The sequence below is a fragment of the Spermophilus citellus genome (genome assembly GCF_964194105.1).
Source record: "Spermophilus citellus genome assembly, chromosome: 10".
In the NCBI taxonomy this organism is placed as follows: Eukaryota; Metazoa; Chordata; class Mammalia; order Rodentia; family Sciuridae; genus Spermophilus; species Spermophilus citellus.
Genome location: NC_138197.1, coordinates 105,963,546 through 105,987,144, shown reverse-complemented (window position 1 = coordinate 105,987,144; position 23,599 = coordinate 105,963,546). Strand labels below are relative to the sequence as shown.

The 23,599-nt window shown below is 37.2% G+C and overlaps 1 protein-coding gene across 2 annotated transcripts in view; it reads left to right on the top strand.

Moving 5' to 3' along the window:
• KITLG (KIT ligand) overlaps window positions 1–4,926 on the top strand; it is an 85,394-nt gene extending 80,468 nt beyond the window's left edge. For both annotated transcript variants that reach the window (XM_081311063.1, XM_081311062.1), the window contains one exon: window positions 481–4,926. The gene's annotated coding sequence lies outside the window, so the exon portion shown is untranslated. The remainder of the gene's footprint in view (window positions 1–480) is intronic.
• The last annotated feature ends 18,673 nt before the right edge of the window (window positions 4,927–23,599 follow it).

Genomic DNA, 23,599 nt, shown 5'->3' with positions numbered 1-23,599 from the left:
TAGAGAAACTCCGACCTAAAGAGACTGATAAATCTCTCATCACAAACTGAGATAACTGGTGGTGTCCCTGAGATAAATTGGTGGTAAGAAAGCCAAAGGGAACTCATGGATCCATTTTTATGTTCAACAAATATTTACTGAGTGTATACTATGTATCAGGCCACTGTTAATAGAAGTTGAGACAAAACAGTAAAAAAAGATAGACAGTTCCCTGCCTTTATGGAGTTTATATTCTAATGGAAGGATGTAGGCAATAAATAAGATCATTTCAGATAATGTTAAGTGTTCCCAGGGAGATCAGAGAGGGTAGGCTGATCACTACAGCTAAGAAAACAATTTATCCATTTCTTTAAGGTGAAGTGTAACAGATTATAAATCTGTTATTCATTCTGGGGCTTTGTATGAATTTAGCTATTGAAAAAAGAAGGCAGAAAGAAAACACACCATAATCTCTCTCTTTTTTATTCCCTTTCCCTCTAGGCTGGTAACAGTTCATGTTTGCTTCATTAATGAAGCAGCTTTAAACAAATTCCTATTCTGTCTGAAGTGACAGACCTCATCTTTATCTGTTCTTGCTACCCATGACTTTATATGGATGATTCAGAAATTGGAACAGAGTGTTTTACTGTGAAACTGGCACTGCATTAATCATCTATAAAGAAGAACTTGCATGGAGCAGGACTCTTATTTCAGGACCTGGGGGTCTTGTGGTCTCATTCAGAACTTGCAAGTGATGATGGGCAAGAAAGCATGTGTCCCAGACTGCAGGCACCATTTTCGAGGCTCCAGAAATGCTGAGAAACCACACGGCTTTACTCTACAGTTACCACCTGAAGCCTGTAGTCGTTCTGGTCTCTGCAAGTAGATGTCAGCCGGGATAGTAGGGGGAATACATTTTTTTTCTAAAAGGGATCTAGAAAACTATCTTAAAAAAAAAAAGAGTAAAATCTCAGTAGTATCAGCTACAGTCAGGTGTGGGAAGCCGTGGGAACAGAGGGGTTGGAACAGGTGTTATCAGTCTTGTAGTTCCTGATGAAAAAGAAGGGTCTGGTCCTGATCTCTTCTGACACAGACATGCACACCCATATCCCACTAGATTCACGGACATGGTGGCTGGCTGGTTCTATCGATGCAGGGGAGCCAGTGCTGAATTAGAACCGTAATGCCTTGGCATAGGGAAGACTCTCAGCATCGCCCCAGGAAGAATCTATGAACACTGCCCAGCAGAAGAATGTTCCCAGGAGGATCTTTGGCACCCCTCATGAAGTCGGCCTTTTCTCTTGACCATTCTATAGCATGTAAATTGTGTTTGCAAAATATACTATGACAGGCTTATATTCTAAAACTATCACACAGTTGTGTAAATGGACTTGAGAGAAAATGCTGAATGTACGAAGGTCCCATTTTCAATTTCCACCATGGGAGAGAGTAAAAAGTAAATTATGATATTTAGCATCTAAGGTTAGAAAACCATACCCACATGCTAAATGGGTATTGAAAAACTAGGTTACTTGGCTTTTACAAGAATGCAAGGAATCAGGAAACTTTATTTATAGTATAATCACCATTATCTGTTTAAAGGAACCATTTATTTAAAATCAGGCACTCTATATTCATTAAGGTTTATGGACTAAAAATAAACAAAAAGAGAGCTTTATGTAGTTATGCATGTCAGTTTGCTATTTAAAATGTGTGATGGCGTTTGTCATGTTAAGAGTGAAATCGGCAGAATTCCCAATATGTAAATTGTACTTTTAAGCCAGAATTTGTAAGACATTATGTTAATTCTCCTGGTCAATTTTTTAATAGTTGAAAGAACTTCTGACTAAAGTCAAAGAGTGATTTTTCTTAGAGTTTTTACTTTGATAAGGTTCTTCTAGCAGATCATGAACAAATACATAAAAGAATCCAAAGCTTTTCATTCTAAATCCTTGTGATAACACCAGTGCCATGTACTATAACCATAAGCTGACCATTTTCAATGTAGTTATACAAAAGGGCATGAAAAATTAACTGCTAGCTTTCCTTTGATTTCAAAGGTCCAAGAATTTCTAGTGTAGTTGGATTTTAGCTCGTCTTCACAGCTAATCTACATGCAGTTTCAGTATGTGGCCTTTGCTCTTTTTTTATACCAAAGAGCTCAGCTGATTTCTAGGGTCCCTTTCTTGTCCAACGTGCTGTGCTTCCTCAAGTGCAGGCCATTTCTTTAAGATACAATCCAAGTGCATTGGGAAGCTGCATTAACTTGTTCAGGCCCTCAGATACCCCGTGGTACAAATGATTAGTAATAAAATTAGAGATCAGTTTAATTGCTGAAAGGACCTAGCTCAGTGTGTAGCATTGATTGTTTTGAGGAAAATAAACATAGGTTAACATGAGTTTTAGGTGTAGGTGGTATATAGATGGAAAAGATTGATACTTCTCAGTCTAATAGCTTGATTTATTTATCCAGTGGTTTCAGTTTTCTTGGGCATGTGAAAATGCTATTTCCTAGCTTGAGAGTTCCTTAAATCTAGTTTTGTTCTCAAAGCTAGTAGTTGGATTTTAAAACACTGAAGGACATGGTAGTAATCAATAGAGCTAAGTAAACAAACTTAGCAAGTTATGAAATCTGACATGGTAAAGAGGGAAGAGTGTATCCTGTCTATTAAATGTGTTGGTTCATTGAGAGTTACATGGATTGCCAATTTTTGAAACACTAAAGTATAATAAAACGCATGAATAATAGAAAAATGCTCAACATTATTTTGGATGCTAGCTGCTTGGACATTAACTATGTCATATCTGCTTTGAGATTAAAAATTACATATATGTAGATATATAAATATATATATCTTTGCTTATTTTATCCCATATGTGTTCAAATATTCTTTATTATAAATTATGGAAAACTTACACTGAGATGATAAACCATGAAATCACCTTTGAAATTGGTGCCATGTATCTAATAGTTCTCTCTTGTAATATTTCAAAATTGTCTTTTAATTAAAATGATCTCATATGTCTGCAGATTCTCAATTATACTGAAAGCTCTGCACCTCTTTGGTAGAAACCACGTCTGTAGTAAAACAGGCTCTGTGATAAATGGGGCCTGCCTGCCCAGTGCTAGTGAAGTGATCTTCTTAGATATGGTTTTATAATCTAATGTGCTTGCCACACTGCCACTTTTAATGAGTCAAAGGCAAATTGATTTTTTATTACAATAATAGAACAAGTAAACTAGCTCTTTAAAAAGGATTACTTTTGTGAAAAAATGAAAATATGAACAAGTATATGTCCACAATGAAGTATTTGCTTTTAGTAAGAACTAGACAGACACATTTCACTGAGCATTAAGGTATCTAGAGAAACTTTGTGGCATTATTTTGCTATTCTAATTCTAATTGGGGTTAGAAATGAACGGAAAAATCTATTCTGAAATAAATGGATATTTCCTAATGTCCTTCTGCAGCTAGGTTTTGGTTTCAAGATCTAATTCTAATATGGAGCTTCTAGTCATTCCGTATCTATTCTTCATTCAGAAATGGATTCTTCATAAAGGCAGTTTGGTATAGTGGTATGGATGTTGGAAAAGGTTTTCAGGAGCCTCCACTCTGCCTTTGTGGCAAATGACCTTCCTTCTTTGGATCTCATTTTTCTATTCATCTGTACGGTAAACTTGGAGGTTGCTTCTCTTCTCTGAGGGTGAGTCCTTATTGCTTATGATGGACAAAGCAGAAAATAGAACAGAAACTCTCCCATACAAAACATCCAACTCTAATCTCTGAGTAAGCATCTTGACCTTAAAAAGTCATTGCTGTTGTTTTTTTTTTTTTTTCTAATGTAAATAGGGTCCATTAGTAAAAGTGAAATTCAGTCTCAAGTAGGGTGAATTGGGTAACCATTTACATGAGAGATGGCTTTTATCTTTGCTTAAATAAATATTTTGGATCACCTCTGAGGAATGAAAACAAGTAGTACATTTTAGTAAGGAAGAGATAAAAGGAGATGCATATAACTTTTGGAAATACACCAAATTAAGCCTTTAAATGTCCTTATTTTACTGAAAGCTCACAGTAGAAGATGTAAGATGCTCATAAAGTTTATACATGCCAAAAGATATTTTAGGACCAATATATAAAAGGATAATCCATAAATTACATTTTAGATTTGGACGGTGGGACAAGAATTTTAAAGTGACCCAGCTTATCTTTGAAATAACATTATTTTGAAATTGGCTTTAAAATGCTTTATTTGTGGAGTTTGATCACACAATTAATAGGGTTGCTGCTTTCCATTAACGAATCTTGAAATGCCTTTTTAAAGACAAATAATGGTACTTTCATTTTATAGCAAGGTGTTTCAGAAATAATCCATATTAAAATGGATGCTTATGATCCTAAAATGTTTGCTAAGCATTGTAAAAATGTAAAACTGCCATCTCCAGCTACATTTTATAATATTATTTTTTAATAAAATTAAGATAATAATTGTTGAAAATAAAAACCATGGTGTTTTCATTTACTTGATTTCTGACCTGTAAGACTTAATGTAATTTTCCAATCGAAATAGCCTATTTCCTGTACTCTAAGGATCAATGTGTGATTATAGTGTCCACTTGCCACTGTTTTCTAAATCATTGGACTTGAAAAGTATTCAGATATTTAGATGGATGCACAGATGTATCTCTAGTTCAGTCATAGATTGGAGTTTGCATATTGTAATGTAAATGTATGTCAACACTATTCTAAATAGTTTTATTATGACTGAAGTCTAATTAAATAAAAAAGGTTGTAAAATGTGATGTGTATGTGTATATACTGTATGTGTACTTTTTAAAATAGGTATGTGTCCTGACCCTTTTTTATACAGGTTTGACTTTGAAATTACATTATATATACATATACTTTATTGTTCTAAATAAAGAATTTTATGCACTATGGTAAATTTGCCCTGTCATTTAATATCTTAAGGAGATCACACATGTTCACAGCGTGGCTGGGTATCTCACTTATATTCAGCTTACAAACTGAATTCCATATTTTCTGTGTAAATCTTTGTCGTCAATCTACATCTTGTAGAAATATGGATAAGAAATTGTAATTCAATAAAGTCATTAAAGTAAACAAAAGTAATCCAGGAAGATAAAGGTGTTTTAACACTTGATCTCAAGAGTTTTATAACAATTGGGGAAAATATATGAAAATCAATGTAATACAAATGAGGTCACACTGAAGTGACCACTTACATGCAAAACTGAGACCCAGTTTATGTGCCGGGGGACACAAAAGAAGGAAAAACGATGCAGAATTGGGGAGACATGTGACAAAGTTGGTGTTCAGGCTCAGTCTTATGAGGATAACTCTAACTACAAATTTTGATAGAAAATGAAAATTAACGCTAGTCTTAGTAGCATTTTCCAAAGCAAAACTTGTAAAATTTCTCACCTTATTCCATCACCTCAAACAGCCCTGTCTTGAGCATATACTGTATAAAGAGATAAGAGCAGACCCTTGGATGCCACAAAAAGAAATGCAGACGCTATCTTAGGGTTCAAAAGAATGTGTGTTACTGAGAAAAGGAATGGCAAGACCAAAACCCATTATGACTTCTGTGGCAGTAAACATCCTGCTTAACCCCTAGTTGGTATATGACTCTGAAGACCACATCCTGCATCTTTATGACACCTTACTTACTTTTTTTTCATAGTATTATTGAAGTAAAGTTGAAGTACAATAAAATGCACATATTTGAAGTATAGAATCCAATCAGTTTTGACATCTCTGTAACCAACACAATCAAGATTAAAAAAAAAATTTCCATTACTTTTTTGAATTTGAAATCATGTGGCCTTTGTTTCCTGCATGATTTATTACACTAGAAATCATCGCCTTCAATAAATGGGATGGATTCAAAACAAAAATCTTCTTGGCAAAGGAAACAATAGCATGGAGAGAGAGTCTACAGAATGGGAGGAAATCTTTACCCCATGCACCTCAGATAGAGCATTCATCTCCAGGATACAAAAAGAACTCAAAAAAACTTAACACCAAAAAAAACAGATAACCCAATCAACAAATGGGCTAAGAAACTGAACAGACACTTCACAGAAGAAGAAATACAATCAACAAATATATGAAAAATATATTCAACATCTTAAGCAATTAATGAAATGCAAATCAAAACTACACTTGAGATTTTATCTCACTCCAGTCAGAATGGCAATTATCAAGAATATAAGCAACAAAAAGTGTTGGCAAGGATGTGGGGGAAAGGGAACCCTTATACATTGCTAGTGGGACTGCAAATTTGTGTAGCCACTGTGAAAAGCAGTGTGGAGATTTCTTGAGAAACTAAAAATGGCACTACCATTTAACTCAATTATCCCACTATTCAGTTTATACCCAAAGGATTTAAAATCAGCATATTACAGTGATGTGGTCACATTAAAGTTTATAGCAGCTCAACTCATAATATCTGTTATGTATAACTAATTAAAACAAATTTTTAAAAACGTGGCTAAGACAGAGGTTCTTTGGTTTTCTATCCCCTTTTTCTCCTTGCACACTTCTGGTTCTAATTTGGTTCCTCTGTTGCCACGGTAGCCAACAGTTTCAGAATACAGACTTCTGACAGTTCGTCTTAGTCACTGGACTCAGGATCTGAAGGACTTGATGTAGCCTGTGTCTGCCTCAGGAGTTGGCAGCATCTCTTTCCCACAGGAAGTCAGAAAAGCCAGACTTGACAGAGTCTCCAATTTGTGTGTGTGTGTGTGTGTGTGTGTGTGTGTGTGAGAGAGAGAGAGAGAGAGAGAGTCATTTGTGTGTATTCTCTTCCCCAGTGACCTACTGGTGTATCATAGGAAATTCTGGACTAAAGATGCCATCAGATGATGGGAGGACAAACATTTAAACAGCTGCATCTTTTCTAGAAAGTAATTTAGTATCAAATATCATAACTTTAATATATTTGTAATTTTTAATTCAATAGCCCAGCCTATAGGACTATTAAAAGAGGAAGAAATTTGAGCATAAGGGGGTTTACTATTATTAATGAGACTATTGTTAATGGTCTTAAAAATCTAAGGGTCATAGGTCACCTCAATTAATGATCAATAATAAGTATTCACCAAAAAGAATTCATGAGAAAGTGATTAAGAATTATGAAATAGCCATATAAGTGTTTCCTGCAGGCTGTGCCATAAAAGTTATATCTCACTTTCTTTGACATCAATATATATATGGATGTGGGCATACATGTATAATTTGTACACATGTGTATATATAAAGAAAAAGAAGATTATAAATGAATTCATGAAACTGTTTTCCTGATGGTTATCATTCCCCCTGGATGGTGGAATGATATTTTTCATGTTTTATAGAACTATCTTTTATGATAGGTACTTCTTTCAACTGTAGTAAGAAGACAAAGCAAGAGACGTATCAGCTGGTGATACTCAGTGCAGAGGGTTATTATACAATAAAATAAGTTTTTAAAGGGGAAGAACTGCTTTTTCTGCCCTTGACTGGAGAGTGCAAATATAGGATAGTTATGAGTGGAAAAAGGAAAAGATATGATTTGCTAAAGTACCTGACTCTCTTCCCAATATCACCTGCTAATGTTTTTGTTTTGAAGTTTCCGGTGTTGAGAGAGACTGGGCATTTGAGTCCTTGGACTCCACGGAAGACTCATCCTCCAGCACCAACTTCCCTGACATGGAGCAATGCATTTCAGAATCCAAATCCAACCAGAGCCTCTCTGTAGTCTGTTTCCCCTATGAGGACAGCATTGACTATGAGGATAGCATACCCTGTGAAGATGTGACTTCTGAGGGTTCTTCCTACCACTTCCTCCCTCCTGTCCAAGGGGTCAGGGGAACCAAAAGTGTAAGGAGACCCCTGGGGAGACGAAATCAAATTCAGGACAACCCAGAGAAGCTTGGCAGAGAAGCCATCAAGGTCTTGGATGCCTATCTGTCTGGCACCATGAAGACTCAGTAGCTAATTGGGCTCCAAAGGAAGAGTACCAGAAGGTGGACAAGTTCCCCCAGAAGAGGATAATCCAGACCCTCGGGACCTGAATGATCTAATAAAAAATCTTAAGCATTCTGGACAATCCGAAAGATGACCAAGGCAATGACGATCCTGTGCTCTCTGGTGCCCCTCAGGAGGAGGATCTCCAGCCGTCCAGCAGTGTCTCTCCTCATATGTGTGAGGTCAGTCATCAGGAACTTGAAGCTTGTTAGAACTTGCCCAAGTGTAAACCACCAGAAAATGGAAACATGAACCAGTTCCTAGAAATGCCTCCTGGGATTGAAGATGATGAAATTGCTGAGGTGAGCACAGAGCTGTCTCACCGCAGAGCAAGGGTTAGACCTGGTGGGGGTGCCAGACTGGACAGCATGGAGTCACTGTACCTACTCTGAGACAGAGGTGGACCCCAGTGTCTGAGCAGATGAGCAGTGGGAGAAGGACAGCAGCAGTGTGGGGGAAATGCCAAGGAGCACTGCGAGAGAAAAGAGAGGGGAGCAACAAAGAGGAGGACTAATGATAACACAAACGTGTGTGAGTGTGTGTGTGTGTGTGTGTGTTTAATGATTAATGAGTACTGAAACTTTGCAATTACAGTTGGCTCTTTTGTTAAAAATATAAATCAGATATCCATAAATGAATCAATATTGATTCCATTGTCTACCACGCGGCCTGCGCAGTGGTTTCATTAATGAGGTTCTGGCATTAAGTTAGTTAGAAGAGATCAAAATAAAACACACAGACAGTACCTTATTTTATATTGCTAGGTCCGAGACGGCTCGCCTCCCTGATTCCCGCCTCCAGCCGCCCAGCAGGGCAGCGAGGATTACTCTGGGCTAGCAGGAGAGAGAGAGAGAGAACACGCCGGGGAGTAGCCTTTTATTTGGGGGACAAGAGATTCAGGGGAGAATTCCATCCAATGAAGGTTGAGGGGGGGCTGCACTCCAAGGTCAGGGTCAGTGATTGGGTCTCCAGGGTCAGTGGTCACGCACACCCCCACACGGATGGGCTCTCTCATCAGGAAAGGGTCGGGAAAGCTCCAACACAGCCAGAGCGCCTCAGGCCCTTAACGGGAGTCACCCAATCACGTGTCAGAATGGCTCCCCACACCATTGCTGTTGTTGTTGTAAGTCTCTAACTCATCCTCTTTGTCTTGGCAGATGGAAAGCCAGGTAACCAGCACTGCAGAGACTTCCTCAGTCTCATCAGAGTCTTTGAAGGAGGGGGACGTGCCTTCAGACGAAGAAAACATGCTGTCTGAATTTCGGGTTTGGCTCCCACTGGCTCAAGAAGCGAGTGGTCTCCTCCCTACCAGGGAGAAAGCACTCCCATTCTGCTGACACTAAAGAGAAGACATTTATTTGGAGGCAATAAAGTCCAATCTCAAGAATCTCTGTAGTTAGGAAACCCTATATACCCAGAATTTTAATCCTTTTGATAGCCCCTACTGTACAATTACCATGGTTTTATGATTTCCCAATAAACACAACAAGTGTTCTTGTTATTCCTTTCTTCCTCCTCTTCTAGCATAACATCTGGGCCCAGGTTGAAAGTAGGTATGTTGTCTAGAAGATCGAAATTCATTCTCAGGACATTTTAGGTAGTATTATTTTTCCTAAACAGAAGGCAAGATTTTTTTCTTTCTCCCTGTACCCCTTCTTATTGTATTTCCCCCCATTTGGTCTATTATTTCATGCATTTAACCTCTTTTATCATTAACTCGTACCTACACTGCCAGAAGGGAGCAGGACAACTGTGACTCCCCCATGGCAGGATGGTATTGGTGGAACTTCTGGGCCTTGAGCAAGTGGCAGCAGGTAGTGAGTCCCTGGGAAGTTCACTTGAAGCAATAGTGTTCAGACTCTCAGAAAGCAGTTCTGATGACCCTGGGGAATCAGACTGGTTCTAGCATGTTATTCTAAAATGTTCTGGCATGTTGATTGGTTCTAGCAAGTTGGCTGGCATAAGTGGCCCATGGAGGAGGAAGGTAAGGACTGTAGATGCTACTGCACCACCCTAGGTCTGGCTTTCTTCCTTCCTAAGATGAGGGAGATGGTACCCAAGACCTCGGAGGGTTGTTGGGAGAAGGAATGAGATCAAGGAAGCCCTTGATAAATACTGTGGTTTCTGGCTGTGGTGGTGGTGTTCCTGAGGATCTCCCAGGAAGATGTGATTCAAGATGTAGCCAACAATAAAAGCATGCAATGGAGGAAGGATAGCATCTTCAACAAATGGTGCTGGGAAAACTGGAAATCCATTTGCATCAAAATGAAACTGAATCCCTTTCTCTCCCCATGCACAAAAGTTAACTCAAAATGGATCAAGGAGCTTGATATCAAATCAGAGACATGGCGTCTGATAGAAGAAAAAGTAGGCTATGATCTACATACTGTGGGGTCGGGCTCCAAATTCCTCAATAGGACACCCATAGCGCAAGAGTTAATAACTAGAATCAACAAATGGGACTTACTCAAACTAAAAAGTTTTTTCTCAGCAAAAGAAACAATAAGAGAGGTAAATAGGGAGCCTACATCCTGGGAACAAATCTTTACTCCTCACACTTCAGATAGAGCCCTAATATCCAGAGTATACAAAGAACTCAAAAAATTAGACAATAAGATAACAAACAACCCAATCAACAAATGGGCCAAGGACCTGAACAGACATTTCTCAGAGGAGGACATACAATCAATCAACAAGTACATGAAAAAATGCTCACCATCGCTAGCAGTCAGAGAAATGCAAATCAAAACCACCCTAAGATACCATCTCACTCCAGTAAGATTGGCAGCCATTATGCAGTCAAACAACAAGTGCTGGCGAGGATGTGGGGAAAAGGGTACACTTGTTCATTGTTGGTGGGACTGCAAATTGGTGCAGCTAATTTGGAAAGCAGTATGGAGATTTCTTGGAAAGCTGGGAATGGAACCACCATTTGACCCAGCTATTCCCCTTCTCGGTCTATTCCCTAAAGACCTAATAAGAGCATGCTACAGGGACACTGCTACATCAATGTTCATAGCAGCACAATTCACGATAGCAAGATTGTGGAACCAACCTAGATGCCCTTCAATAGACGAATGGATAAAAAAAAAAATGTGGCATTTATACACAATGGAGTATTACTCTGCATTAAAAAATGACAAAATCATAGAATTTGGAGGGAAATGGATGGCATTAGAGCAGATCATGCTAAGTGAAGCTAGCCAATCCCTAAAAAACAAATGCCAAATGTCTGCTTTGATATAAGGGGAGTAACTAAGGACAGAGTAGGGACGAAGAGCATGAGAAGAAGATTAACATTAAACAGGGATGAGAGGTGGGAGGGAAAGGGAGAGAGAAGGGAAATTGTATGGAAATGGAAGGTGATCCTCAGGGTTATACAAAATTACATACAAGAGGAAGTGAGGGGTAAGGGAAGAATAATACAAGTGGAAGAAATGATTTACAGTAGAGGGGGTAGAGAGAGAAGAGGGGAGGGGAGGGGAAGGGAGGGGGGATAGTAGAGGATAGGAAAGGCAGCAGAATACAACAGACACTAGAATGGCAATGTGTAGATCAATGGAAGTGTAAATGATGTGATTCAGCAATCTGTATACGGGGTAAAAATGGGAGTTCATAACCCACTTGAATCAAACTGTGAAATATGATATATCAAGAACTATGTAATGTTTTGAACAACCAACAAAAAAAATAATGATAAGTTATTGATTTAAGAGGATGAAAGTTACCTCTGTAATCCAGATTTTTCTTAATATAGATTGAATTCTAGCATTCTATCAAAAAAAAAAAAGGAAAAAGCAGCTTTACATGTATGAAGACATGAATTGGTGTGAGCATATTTTATATACAAACAGAGATATGAAAAATTGTGTTCTATATGTGTAATAAGAATTGTGATGCATTCTGCTGTCGTGTATTTAAAAAATAAAAGCAATTAAAAAAAAAAAGTCCAATACTCCCTATCTTTGGGGAAGAATTTAAAGAATTACCTAATACTAAGACCAGAATGAATACAATGTCATTCATGAAGATAAAAATAGCTTTGTAACATTAGAAGAGCAATGAAGCAGTAGGAGATGCTCTTAAATTATGTTTGAAAACAATAAACAGCATTTTAATTTCAAAAAAAAAATCAAGATGTAGCCAACAGAAAGATTTGGAGTCAACTCTCATGGAGCGATTTCCTGCACTAAAGCCATTTGACCAAAACGTAAGGTTTTCAGAAGATCTTGATTTATCCAAGTCTTCTCTCAACCTATTGCACTGTGCTCTCTGAAATTCCTTTGCAAGTATCATTAAAATTGTCCCCACAGGTCAACTTCTTTGAAGAAGCTTGGACTCATCCTTTTTGCTGACTCCCTGTGTTGCCAATTCATGCCCCTCCCATGGCCACCATCATCTTCCTCACTCACCCACAGGTTCCCTTAAAGGTGCTCCTCTTCCAGCTTGTACTATACCCTGGTGACCTTCATTGTTCATATTGTGAAAAGCCTGAGTATTTAGTCTTAAAGATCTTCCTTTCCTCAGTTTCACTCTCCTTATCTCCTTCCTGCCTTCCACAGACATTGAGCACATAGAAACCTCACTAGCTGAACATACCAAAAAAGATATCTGGATCTTTGGGCTCAAAGGGTTCCTTATTAAGAGTTAAATCCATGTAAACATGACTGTAATGGATTGTGGGTGAGAGTAGTCTGTAGCAGGTATAGGAAGGTCAAGAATAATTCAACATGGGAGGGTTGATTTTGAAAGTTTTCATCTAAAGCATCACATAAAATCCATTATATTGGTATTTTTTTCCCTGCATTCTTTTATTGTAGAAATACATATAAATCCTACCACTTCAATCATTTTTTGTGTGCAATTCAGATGTATTGTTTATATCCCTATGTCCATATGTTTTATCCCCAAAGCAAAGCAATATATTAATATAAAATAGCATTAAAGCATGCATAAAGTAAACATTAAGTTGAGAATAATGCTTGTGAGAGATGTGAGACACAAAGGGAATAGCAAAGAGGGAAAACATGGGCCTAGATTTTATCTATAATGTACTCTTATTAAAAAATAATGAATTAAATATGGCAAAATGTTAGGGCCTGACAATCTCAATTTTTATTATATCATTTTCCATTTTTAATGTATTTTTCTTATACCTTTTTTATCTTGACTCAGTTTAAACTTCCAGAGAATTTGGAAGTTATACACATGGAATTCATGTATCCCACAGCTCTCAGCTCCAATGTTGACATCTTACACAACTAGCACAATAAGCAGACCAGGATGTGAACTTTGGTGCAATACCATTAACTAAGACAAGGGCAATACTGGAATTGCCCCAGTTCTTCCACTAATGTCCTCTTCCTACTCTCTGATCTCATAATTCTACATCATGCACAACCAGAAAAATGAGAAGTTATACTTCTTCTATGTATCATGTGTCAAAATGCATTCTCTCACGTATAACAATAACAAATAAAAAGATTTTTAAAAAATTTTTGCTTTTGGCAAGTCAGGCGACTACAGGTTTTTTTTTTTTTTAAAAATCAGGACAAAACAATTGCTACTAATTTCATCATGATGAATACCTATGTTTTTAGCTTTTCACAGCACAAATATACAATATAAATCTTCAAAAGAAGTTTCTCACCTCATTAAATAAATATAGGATGCCACTAGAAATTTATTTACCAATCATGCTTGGACTCCTTGAAAAATTTGGTTTGCACATGTTCTGCCAATCAAACTTATATTGGTGAATGCCTCTTTTCACACACCTCTGTACCATCACAGAACCCCAGGGACCTTACATCTTCATCTGCATTTGTTGCACCCACTCTGCCCCTTCAAAAGCACTGAAATTTCAAGGTCTCAGTAATCCATCCTGCTATGAAGACCTGCTAGTAGAATAAATTCAGGAGCCGACCATTACATTTCCCCTAAATTCAGCTATGAGTGAATTTAAATCAATTGTTTTCCTCTTCCTGGCATGTTTACATATAAAGCTTCCAGCTGAGATTTAAAGCTCTAGGTTTTTAAAATTTATGGTTATATAAAACACAGATTATTTCCCTTAAACTTTTGTAATTGTACAGTCCTGTACTGTTAAGTATATTCGTGTTATTGTGCAGCAGAGCTCCATAGCTTTTTAATCTTGCAAAACTAAAACTAAAACTCTATACACACTGAACAACAACTCATCCATTCCCCCTATCTCTACCCCTAAGTGACCACCATCCAACCTTTTGATTCTGTGGATTTGATTACTTTAGTTGCCTGATCTAAGAGGAATCATGGAGTATCTCTCTTTGTGGCTAGCTTATTTTATTTGACATAGTATCCTCAAGGTTCATTATGTTGTAGCATGGGACAGGGTTTTCTTATTTTTCAAGGTGGAATAATATTCCACATGTATACACCATATTTTCTTCATCCATTCATCTACCAGAGGACATTTAGTTTGCTCCCACTTTTTGGCTATTATGACTAGTGCTACAATTAGCACTTTGAGAGCTTGCTTTCCATTCTTCAAAATATATAACAAGAAGTGGGATTACTGGATCCATACAGTAATTCTATTAATAGTTTTTTGAGTTATCTTCATTCTGTTTTCCATAGTGCTCTATACCATTTTACATCCCCACCAACTAGAATGTTTCTTACTTATTCATATTTTTACATGTCCTAGATAATATTCATTTCTATATAATATATTATAAATATTTTCTTTTCAAATTTGTCCCTGTTTTTTTAGCTGTCATTATGATGCCTTTTTTCATATGATAGTTTTGTGTTTTGACATAGTTTAATACACCATTTTTCTATTTTCATTTTTCTTCTAAGTCTAAGGACATAAAACTATTGTATTTTTTAAACAAATCTAAAAACATTTAGGTATTTATTTGTAATTTATTTTTTAGTATTATTTTCCTTATAAGTAATTAGTTTTCTTCTCTGGTTTGGAAATATCATATCTGTCATAAAAAAAATTCTCACATAGAGCAGACATTTCCAGCACAGTGGCCATGGTTTCTGCCTTCTGACTCTGAGAGGAAATAAAAAGGTTGTTTTTTATTTCTTTTTTTCTTTTGTTAATTCATGCAGCAAGCATATATCTAAATATATTAAGTGGGCAAAGACCATCATAGTCTCAGTTACAACCAAGAAGGGATTGTAAAATAAATGAAGAACACAGAGCCTTGCTTGGAAGAGATTACCATCTACTTAGCAAATACAGAATGCATGGTAATAACAGATACCAAGATAATACCAGTAGTAAGAAAGAATACCAAGGACAACAACATATTTGTATATAAAATACAGATTCCAGTACTGTGGAATCCCCTGTGAACCACTGGTGACTCCTTGGGGGAGGGGGATGAATCTTGAGTGATTTTTAGGGTGTAGAGAAAACCATTGCTTGGTTGGAAAGTACAAGTCTAGGTTGGAAAGTACTAGTCTAGGAGGTGGTTAAGGATGAATACAAATAGAGGGAACTTTTACATCTATCCATGTAGAGGTGATAACAAATAAGAAAAGTGTCAAAAATTAACATATTAGTAAATTTAGTAGACTAATAAACTAGAATAGCTAGCAGGCTAGTAAAAGGCAGTGTTGTACAATGGTTAAACATGAAGACTATAAACCAAAACTCCCTCAGTTTGAGTATTGATTCTGCCACTTACTGCCTTTCTAAACTCAGAAAACTTTCTGAATGATCTATGCCTCAACTTCCACATCAAATTTAGGGTTAAAAGCATTTGCAAGTTATTGGGTATAAAGTACTCAGCATGGTGTCTAGCACATCCTAAGCATGCTCAAAAAATACTTAATTGTATCATTAATTCTCCTCTTCCTTGGCCCATGGGGCATGAAGTTCTTCCAAGGGGAGTATCTTCCAAGGAACCAGCAAACGGGTTTAATTGTGGACTGGGTTAGCTCTCCCAGCAGTCCTCAGTAAGGAGGTGGGTGCTCAGTTCCCCAGAGATGGAGATGTGTGGAGGTTAGGTGTTGGGGCAATGAAGCTAAATTGCCTCTGAATCCAGGTTCCTGAGGTTATGGTGTGGGAATGTAAGCCAGTTATCTGACTGCACATGTTACATGTTCTTCTCTAAAATGAGTCAAACAATGAGACTTAGCTGACAGGTTCTTTAAGGATAAAAGAAACTAACACATGGAATGTGGGAATGTGGAAATCAGCACCAGACCCTGCATATACCTAGGGAGGCTGTGATCACTCATGGCAGCTGGGGAAGCCTGTGGGCACTTGCCAGGCTGCATCTCTTAGTAGGTGTTTCTCCCCAACCAGCTCTGCCTATTTCTTACATCATGCCATGAAAATTCTGAAACAGAGCCAACTACAACAATCTTTTTGAACAGAATCTAGAAATTTAAGACCAGTCAATAGTGAAAAATGTAAGAAAATCATGACAAACTTTAAGTACTATCTTATTGAATGAAAATAGAGACAAATATTTGGGAAAGATCTTACAAAACTGACAGATCCCAGTGAGCTGAGGTTCTTTTAGGTAAGATAGCTTCATTTCTTAGTTTTGTTCTACTATTATATAAGGGGTGTGTGTGTGTGTGTGTGTGTGTGTGTGTGTGTGTGTGTGTGTGTATGTTCAGGCGAGCTTGATCCCATGCCTCTTTTTTGACAAATATATAAGGAGTCATGAAGGCTTCCATCCAGATTTCAAAGGAAGACCTGGAGGCCAGGTAAAGTGTTGCTGGGTGAAATTCCCTGTGGGCTATCCCTGAGAGATCAGTGCTTAAAGTTGTAAAGGTGGAGCTGAAGCCAGGACAGAGGCCCCCGAAAGTAAAAGTTGCCAGTAACATGGAGTGTCAGCTGAGCAAAGCTGGAGGCTGCAGAGACCACCAGGCCAAAACAGAAACCATGTGCACTGCAACCAAGCCCTTAGGAAGTAATACCTCAGAGTCAAGCGTCCTGGTTACTATAGGTGGACTCAGGGGGTCTCTTTGCCTAGCTGGATCTTGGTCTTATTTTTGACCCAGTCCTTCTTCTGTGCCCTATTTCTTCATTTTGAAATGATAATGATTATTCTGTGCCACTGTAGTTGGAATATATGAAATGGTGTTTTGATTTTTACAGGGGATCACATCCAAGAATTTGTCTTGAGTTTCAAGAAAGACTTGGGCTTTGACTGGACTTTTGGGAAATTCCAGAGATGTTGAGACTATAAGACTCTTGGAGATAAACGAATTCATCTTTCTCTATGAGAAGGACATGAGCTATTTAGGAGATAGGGACTGAAGATTGGTGCAAACACTCTGGAAAGCAGTTTGGAAATTTCTCAGAAAACTTGGAATTAAACTACCATTTGACCCAGTTATCCCACTCTTCAGTTTATAACAGAAGGACTTAAAATCAGCATTTTACAGTGATGCAGCCACATCAATGTTAATAACAGCTCAACTCACAATAGCTAAACTGTGTCACAAGCCAACCTAGGTGCCCTTCAACAGACGAATGGATAAAGAAAATGTGGTATATATACACAATGGAATATTACTGAGCCTTAACGAAGAATGAAATTATGGTATTTGCCAGCAAATGGATGGAGCCAGAGAATATCGTGCTAAGTAAAATAAGCCAATAAAAAAGCTAAATATTTTTCTCTAATATACAGATGCTAATTAACAATAATGGTGAAAAGCTAGAGAAGAATAGAGTTACTTTAGATTAGGTAGTGAGGAGTGAATGAGGGGAGAAGGTATGGGGGCAGGAAGGATGTAGAATGTCCTTCTGTCCCTTCTGATTAACTCTGACTTGAAGTCCACTTTATCTGATATGAGGATAGAAATCCTTGCTTGTTTACAAGATCCATGTGAATATGTTTTTTTTCCCATCCTTTCACCTTTAGTCTGGGGGTGTCTTTACTTATAAGGTGAGTAACTTGAAGGGACAGAAGGACATTTCATACTGCCTAAGGGAATTATACACCAATAAGATATAACAATCATAAATATTTATGCCCCAAACAAACAAACATATTTCTAAAAAGTTGCATTCATGGTTTCTTAACATCTTTTCTACATGGTTGACTTTGTTTTCAAGATTATATATTTTGTCTTCAGTGACTGAAACTCTCTTCCATGTGGTCTAGTCTGTTGGTGATGCTTTTTATTGAATTCATAATTTGGCTTATTGATTTCTTCACTGCAAGAATTTCTTGCTTGATTTGTTTTCAGAACCTCTATATCTTTATTGAAGAAATCTTTCACTTCCTGTATTTTTTTTTGTTTCTGATTTCACTCCTTAGGTTGTTCTTTACTTTGCAGATCAGTTTGACTATGTACATTCTAAATTCCTTCTCTGACATTTCTTTTGTGGTGTCATTTGATTCTATTATTGAAGTATCTTGGTTTGAGATGATGTGTTTCTTTGCTTTTTCATGTAATTTGTGTGTCTACCCATCTAGCAGTATAATCTAAGGTAGTAGAGTTTTATCCAATGGACTTGTGGTGTCCCTGAAGATTTCCAGTTAGGGGGAGACAGTTAAGGAGAGACAAATAATAACAACCAATGCAAAAAGTATATGGTATTAAATCAAATAGCTCATATTGTGGTTTCTATAATGTTAATTATCATAATAAACAGAAATGATGTGATCAGTTATTGCCTATAGTAAGAACAGCAAGTTTGCAAAGGGGTTTACAATTTCAGATGGTGGACAGGGAGAGAATAGAAGTGATATAGAATGTGATGATTATGAGGGAGGCGGATAGAAGAAAGAGTGAAAGAGAGAAAAAGATTGACTGTTAGTGGAAGAAAAAGAGAAAGAGAATCAAAGAAAACAGGCAAGAGAAAAAATATATGTATAAAGTGAAAATTTTAAAAAATATTAAAAATAAAAATACAAGAATACAAAAAAAACTAAGATATGCTAATCAAACATCCTAGTCTGCAAAACACTGATCCAGGAAAAATAATTGGCTTCAAAAATGCTAGAAATGAGAAACAAAATAAATGTGAGTATGTATAAATGTCCATGTACCATTAAGGTCATAATTAAACAGAGAAAAGGAAAAGAAAAAAACTCAATGAAAAATTAAATAATTCTTTCCACTGGAGTTCAAAAGATTCTCAGCTTCTCTTCAGCAGTTTTAGGTGGGGTTGTCTGGAGTGTGATACTCCACCCTCTGTATTGATGGAGTGAGAGAGGTAATCACATAGGCAGAATTCCTAGAGGTGGGGTTTAGGCTTAGGTGGCCTCCAGGCTTTTTGCTGAATGCCAGTTAGTCTGGAGATTTTAAATCAGTGCATCTTCAAGGTCCAGTAATTGCTAGTCCATGATAGAAGGCTGTACCCTAGGGATCTCTCCTGAGTTCCACTCATGTGGTGGAGGAGCCATTCTTAGTCCCCTATGTCACCTGCAGCCCTCACATTGCCTGGTCTTGTGTTCAGTCTTCAAACTCAATCGCTCCTTCCCTTGCCCTTCTAAGTTCCTGGCCAGATGTGTCTCCTCCAGCAGGTCCTGCAAGCAGCCAGATTGTAGGAGAAGGGGTAGAGCTAGGTGGGTTTCCATGACCAGTTGTCCCCTGTGTACAATTCTCTCCATGTTTGATTTTCTCCTCATCACTTAAGCACACTGTGTAGCATACAATGTGTGTTTACTGGGCCTGTATTTTGGTGCAAACTCAGGTTTTCCAGGAATTAGCTTCTTCAGCTGCCGGCCTACTCTCCACACCTGCAAAATAGTTCCTTCTTTTTTCTTCCACACCCTGCTTGGAGAGGCAGCAGCTTCTTTCCTGCACAAGAATATTGTTCAGCATGACTTTCTGTTTAGTCACACAATGTTCTAGATCTCTAAATGCTCTGAACTCAGAAACACCTCAATTTTTCTAAAAATGAAGGTTCCTTTAATTCCTTTATCCCTCTACTTCACTCATGGAGGAACAGGTCTGGCTAGAGCTTCTGGTCTGGCCATGGACGTGATTATGCTGTCAGGGATTTCTTCCTTATATTATTATATCCAACCTCCTGTATCCTAGGTATTCTTTGAATGTCCAGTTCCAGTTTTAAATTCCAGTAATGTTTCCCTCCTTTTTTTTTTTTTTTTTTTTTGGTTCATCCATCTTACTGAGAAGCTGCCTGTCTGCTTCCTTGGTTTCACTCTATGGAGTAGCCAGGAAAGCAACCTTCTCTGTTCTGCCATCTTGTATTCCGCCATCTTGAAAACCCTTTATGACACAATACTTATTTATCCACTATTTCTTTTTAGAGCTACTTGCAGATTCTTCCTCTTTCCCTGCTTCATATTGCAAGCTTTCACCAATATAAACCCAGATGACTACTGCAATAGCCTCCTACTTGATTATACTCCTTTGCCTTAGTTCTTTTTCATGTGTGGTGAATAATATGAAGAAATCCAATGACAGTTTTCTCAAATTAAAAGACTTAAATGGCTTCCATTTTCAGGATAAAATGCAAATTCCTCAACATGTCTTAAAAAGGTCCTCCTTGGTCCATCTCATAATTTCTTTTTGGCTTGTTTTTGGACTGCTGTTTGTCTTCTAAGCCATGAGCAAAATTAGGTCTGGGTCCATAAATACTTATTAGTGCAAACAATTTGTGGAATTGAATTGAAACAAGCTAACTAAATAGCAATCACTGATTATACTGCCTGATAAATTAAAAGTTATTTCTTAAAACGTTATTATGGACAATTTGAAATATATGCAGAAATAGAAAAGACCATATAAAAATTCACTTGTAAACCTCATTATGCTTCAACTTTTCTCTGCTCCTGGATAATATTTTTTTAATCTAAATTTTGCATCTCTACCTCTTTACCACTTCCCTTTCATATTATTTTTAGGAAAATATCTAAAATTATTTGATCTAATACAATGTAAATGCCCCTTGAAGCGTTGTTAAACTATATTGTCTAGGGAATAACAAAGAAAAAAATTCAACACATGGTCAGTACAGATACAATTTCCCCCCCACCTAATATTTTACATTCACAGTTTGTTGAATCCACCAATGTGGAACCTGCTGATAAGGGCTAACAGTATTTTAGTTGTTTCATGTTATACACTGCAACACTGCTCTAAAGCTGGTATAAAGTACAGGAAAATTCTCCCTTCAACATTAAATTTAACTACTGCCATAGGCACATAGGCATCACTGATAACTGTATCTTGCTATCTTCTAGAAGTTTTTTTTTTTTTAAAAAAAAACCCGATATATACATATATACGCACTGTTAAGTCTCTACTTTGTGTTTTCCAATTTTTAGAAGAATATGGAACATTGGTCCAGATAAACCTTTATCCATTATAACATAGCAACTAGGAAATTATAGATGGTATGAAAGTTGTAATACGATGTGTGCCTTTTGGCATTCCAGCCCATAATCAGCAAAAATCCATCATAGTAAGAACTTCTTCTTCATCATCTTCACAAAATGACTCTGACATAGGAGCCTCTTATCCCTCTCATTTGTTGGCCATGTTCCCCTACACGGCTATCACTGGGTCTGAAGATGGAGTCTCCATTCCTCATTGCCATTCAGGGGGTCATCTTTTCTGGTCTTCAGACCCTTGTAGATTTGAATCTCCTATTATCAGATTCCATATCCAATGTCACTTCTTGTTCCTTGCATGTACTAATTCCCAGGTTTTCCCATCTGGTTTCTTATTGGTTTTGGCATCTAGATCACTGCCTCTTGATTCATTTTACTCTGTCTTAATTCCTGGGAATTTTAATACATACATAAACGACCTTTTCAAAATCTTGCCCTTTTTAGGTCTTTGAACTTTTCCTTTTCCTTTTCCTCAACCCTATTTTAGCCAGTCTGTTTTGTGGCTATCCTTTCGACATTACTGCCATGAACTGCAACCCATTCACATCTCAATTGCACGTATTCCATCTCTGACCACCAATTATATCTTTTCAGTTTGCCCCTTCAAACATTTTCTACCCCAACAATTCATTGACCTACTGGGCCTGTCAATCGATTGATTCTACCATTTCACACTAGTTGTCAACCTTTGATGTCCTCTTTTTTCTCCTTAGATAGCTGTTAAAAAATCCATGATCCAGCATTATGATAATTCCCGTGGATACATCTTCTACTCCCTTGATACCTCTCCTTTCCTAATTTTTGCTTGTCAAATAACCGTACCCCTACTCAAATTCAACTTTCCATTTATCTTTGCCTACACTTGGAGCACAATACATCATCATGCCTACTGATTTCTTTATAAGTTACTTCCTATGAATTTTAAGGAATACTGTTGCCACTAAGCAACTATATTTTATTTCCCTAGCTCATTTGTTTCTTCTCAAAGCTATTTCATACATTATTTCCTCTTCCAAAATATTAACCTCATTCCCCATTCTTACTCTGAGATAATAATCTTGATGGCTATTTTACATCAAAAATTGAAATAATAAAAGAGTTTCCCTAAGCTTTTAGAAATTTTGAAGGAGTGGCAGCACTGGGGATTAAAACCAGGGCCCTGTGCATGTTAAGTACACACTCTACCACTGCGCTATACCCTCAAGCCCAGAAGTTCCCAGGGCTTGTTCTGATTGCCATGTGCTGAGTGCTTTCCTTTGCCATTTCCTTTGCCATGATGGTCTGCCTCATCTAGGGCCCAGAGCAATAGAGTCAGCCATCTATAGACTGGGACCTCTGAAACCCTGAGCCTCAGAAAAAGTTTTCCTCCTCTAATTATTCTTGTCAGATTTTTTTGTTAGGGGGGCACAGCAATGAAAAAACTTACTAAAACAAGGGCCAATTATGTACACTTATAAACAAACTATACTTTTTTTTCTGTTAATGGTGAAGAAAAAAAATTTAATGAAATTGCTTTGTTTGTAGAGCCAGAAACTCTGTATCTGAGCTTATATGTTTTATGCTTCTTAATGTCCTAGCTTGACAAATCATAATGAAGTTTATCTATCATTGTAGCATTCTATAGACTTGTTTAATTGCCCTAAAAATCTTTTGTTCATATACTCAATGATCTTACTTCCCCCAAACTTCTGGAAATCATTGGGGTTTTTTGTTGTTTTTTGTTGTTGTTGTTGTTTGTTTTTGTTTTGGGTTTTTTGTTGTTGCTGCTGTTTTTCACTTTTTTCTCTTTATAGCTTTAACTTTTTCCAGAATATTATATAAATGAAATCATAGAATATATAACCTTTTCAAAGAGGTTTATTTCATTTTACAATATGTATGTAAGATTCATCTGTCTTTTATGACTGGGTAGCTCATTTCTGAATGTATATCACAGTTTGTTCATACAGTCACCTATGTGAAGGACATGTTGGTTAGCTCCAATTTTTGATGAATAGTCACAAAACTGCTTTAAGCATTACTGTGAAGATTTTTGTGTGGACATGTTTCCAAATCAAGCATAATTGCTGGATTACATGGTAAGACTATGTTTAAGTTTGATAGAGACTGCCAGTCTTCCCCAGTGGCTGTGCCATTTTGTAATCCAGCAGCTGTAAATGAGAGTTCCTGCTGCTCCTCATCTTTGCCAGCAATTGTTATTGTCGATTTTTTGGATTTTAGCCATTCTAATAGGTGGGTAATAGTATATCATTATTG